Raw genomic sequence first — 3,919 nt, 5'->3', positions numbered from 1 at the left:
TCTGAGGTGTCAGTTGCATTCCGCGCTGTGATACGAAACGGGACCCTGGTCAACCTGCAAGTCTTTTGGTATGCTGGCCAATCCGGAGGGCTCAACATCATAGGTAACATGTCAGTATTTGCATATCTTTCCCAGCCGGTTTGAAGGTGCAGATGTGCAGACTTCTTTATTCAGCCGCTTTCTGCAAACGTGATATCCTCAGAGTTTGTAACCCTCTGCGTGTTGATTGTGGACAACCATGCATATACGCAGAGCAATTGGAAACAATTGGACTATGCTTGACACACCACAACACCAATCGCTCTTTAGCCACTCGCTGTACATAGAGGCGCGTATCAGGTAAGCACCGTGTGTTCGCTACGGCAGCACATATACTAAAATTGGAACGATACAGAGAAGATTAGCATGGCCCCTGCGCAAGGATGACACGCAAATTCGTGAAGCGTTCCACATTTTGGTCTTTTTTGTCGTTGGGAATAGTACTGTACCTGCCTTGGAATAACTACCCTGGTAGAACCCGAAACATTGAAGCTGAACCTGAACCCCAATCCTAACCCAAGCCCAAAACCAAACCCAAACCCTAATTTGATTAGAGGAGCACCCTCAAAATGGAGCGAGGTAACCAGTGGTGTACCACAGGGATCAGTATTAGGACCTCTGCTATTCCTAATCCACGTTAATGATTTAGATTCTGGTATAGTAATGTCACAGGTGACAGTGAACTAGTTATTCCATGTAGTAAAACATTGGACTCCTTTGCATGGAGGATCTCAGTAAGCTACAGTGCACGGTTCATCAACTGATTCAGATTCATTTATGTTAAGTTTGCTACTGATGATGTGGAAAAGAACAGTAATTGAGTGCCCAAAAATATGAATCACAGTGAGTTTTGACCTCCTTTAGAATTCTGGATGGAGCGCATACCTTGCAAAATGACCCGGTGTGAACAAAAGGAAATATATAGAAGTAATATGTACAGCTAAACGTGTCCAAGTATCTTATAGGAATGAAGTCAGACCATGGAAATCCACACCTGTGCTGGAGAAACATTGGATCAAGGGACTTCTTGTGGAAACAACTAGAGCGAAACCTGGTACAGAAGCTGAATCCTGCTGGGAACACATGGATATGCTGGACATGTCCTAGGCGATTTCAAATATGGAATGTACTTTGACATAAAAATGAAGTGTTAGAGGTTTTTTGAAGGAAGGATAAAGAGGGAGTATCCATGTACCGCCAGCAGGTGGCTCTCTTGCTCCATGAAATAGGTCAGTCTACACATGTTTTTAATTAAGTACTTAGTAATCTCGGAATAAAAAAGCACCATTCCGGCTAAAAGTGAACGTTAATCACACCTACAAACAAGATAAGAAAGAGATTCTTTACCACAAATAAATGAACATTAAAACTGAACAGCCAAGGTCTTAAGAAAAAACCTGTCTCAGCTGGATTTTGTATGAACAAAGAACAGGGTCAAGCCTAGTTCAGTCATTATAAAAAATATAAGAGTTGAATGCAGTTATACTGGCCTGTATTTGGATTTAAATCTTAGAGGGATTCACCAAAGAAATAAAGTGATATTATAAATTCTAGCAGCAACTGTTAAACTGAAGTAAAATAATTAAGTTTTTCTTGAAATGCCACATTCATAGTTAAAAAGGTTCAGTGATAATTTACACTGTTTATAGTTTATAATGGTCAAAGACTAGTAATTAGACACAAAGGTATTGTAAATTAATAAAATAAATGATTAAAACCTTTTTTTAGACAGCATGGTATTTGAAACTAAAACTAATTATTTGATTTCATAAGATTAATAGTATGTTTTAAGTATTTGCTATAATAAGAAAACATATTATTTAAACTGACAAGTATTATTGCTTGTTCATGACTTTACTGTATTAATAAGAAGATTAAAAGCTGGAAGCAGTATTCGATTTAATTAAAAGGGAAAGTGGTACAGTTTATTTCTCCTTCTATTGAACAACAAGACCTCTAGACATTATGATATCCATTGAATTATAGAATTTTAAGGGTGTTGTGTTATGTTTTTGTGTTAAGTTTGTAATAATATACTATAATGTACCTTGTTGTTAATCCACTATACTATTGTCTAATGATGGTAGATGGAGTCCTTATAATGTGGTTCTTTGAAACTGCTCTATTGCTAAAAGGGGCCTCTCTCCTTATCCCGATGAACAGGCTGTAGAGAAAGGAGGGGGTCTTATTGCATTCTACGCTAGCAAAGCTGCAAGTCTTGTAGATTTGCAATTTAGGGTTTATGGAATTAGTGGTTTAGCACAGATAAGAATATATCTTGAAATAATATGCAAAAATGATGGCTTAACAGACATTGATAGGTCATAGATCTAAAAAAGTGTTTGCACAGACTTTGGCCTTGAAAAAACAAGACTCTGGAAAACTGCTTGGAATAGCATATTTAGAAGTCAGATACAGGTCAGAGCCTGGTTAGTGCATCTTTTAAGGGATAAATAATTCTAATGAAAACTATTACCACTTAAACTTAGTGAAACTAATTGACTTAAATACTGCACGAGACAATCTTTTGTCAAATCCTCTGTTAGACAATGGTATATGGAATTAAAACTGACTCATTAACAAAATGATGAAACAATATGAGGTTAAAAGAAACACATGCCTTTAATTTAGCAAAATATAATGAATTAGAAGATGATGTCACATATTAAGAACATCTCTCATATATAACACATATAAAAATAGTGTTTTGCATGCACATATAAACAGTAGTGTTTTTATATTATATTATAAACCAAGATCCTGGGAACTTTGGTTCACTTAACTTTTCAGATAAAGGAGGGGCTCGGAGGAAAACAAAGAATGAGATCATAGAGTTGGACAAATGTGAAGTTTTGAATTCATTCAGTACATGACACCTATTCATTCTGAAAAGTTAGTCCGGAACTTTTGAAAACCATTATTCGTAAAAGGGATAAGAGCTGTCTCACCAGATTAATGATTGGATTTAATTGAGGCGTCCCATGTATTCCAATGGGACGAAAAACCTATATAACTCCTAAGTAATTACAATGGAGTACCACACTCATCCCAGACAGGGTAAGGTGGTCCATCTTCTGCAAACTTTAAATACATAAGTCTGTCAATTTCTTGGGTGCTATATTAGTCATCTGGATATATTGCGGGTCAAGAGCGTAATAAAAATACCCCACAAGGAGTAGTAACATCTCTGTCCTCCTAACGTCTCCCCTGAGATAAGAGTGTATACTGAGCTAAATGGAACAGAGTACGTACAGAAATCTGAACCTACGGATTTTGTGACAGTAAGCAAACTTGTTAAATTTGCATATCTCCCAGCTGTCTCTCTGATGTATAGCTGTGCTCACTGCTTTATTAAACGTGAGTTTAAACTGTTATTATTATTATTATTATTAATATTATTACCTCTGACCGTATAACCTGGCATCATTCACTCCTGTTCCTGGAAGAATGGCCTCCAGCTGAGGTAGTTTCATCAGTTATTTCTTGTAACTGTTTTTAAACTAGATGACCACTACATCGTGTCTAAAGGTATAATTGCAAGAACTGTGTAGTTCTGTATTCCTAATAATCATTGAGTGCAATTATTAAACCCTAACTCTGACCCTAGCCCCGAGTATTAAGCCCCCTCCTCTGAGGTGTCAGTTGCATTCCGCGCTGTGATACGAAACGGGACCCTGGTCAACCTGCAAGTCTTTTGGTATGCTGGCCAATCCGGAGGGCTCAACATCATAGGTAACATGTCAGTATTTGCATATCTTTCCAGCCGGTTTGAAGGTGCAGATGTGCAGACTTCTTTATTCAGCCACTTTCTGCAAACGTGATATCCTCAGAGTTTGTAACCCTCTGCGTGTTGATTGTGGACAACCATGCATATACGCAG

The 3,919-nt window shown here is 37.6% G+C and overlaps 1 non-coding gene across 1 annotated transcript; it reads left to right on the top strand.

Annotated features, from left to right (window-relative positions):
- The first annotated feature begins 350 nt into the window (after positions 1-350).
- LOC131733530 (U6 spliceosomal RNA) lies at positions 351-457 on the top strand. The gene has a single exon (XR_009326346.1). It is a non-coding gene; the product is annotated as a U6 spliceosomal RNA (small nuclear RNA).
- Positions 458-3,919: the final 3,462 nt, after the last annotated feature.

This window comes from Acipenser ruthenus, unplaced genomic scaffold (assembly GCF_902713425.1).
Source record: "Acipenser ruthenus unplaced genomic scaffold, fAciRut3.2 maternal haplotype, whole genome shotgun sequence".
Taxonomy (NCBI): Eukaryota; Metazoa; Chordata; class Actinopteri; order Acipenseriformes; family Acipenseridae; genus Acipenser; species Acipenser ruthenus.
This window is presented reverse-complemented; position numbering and strand designations above follow the sequence as displayed.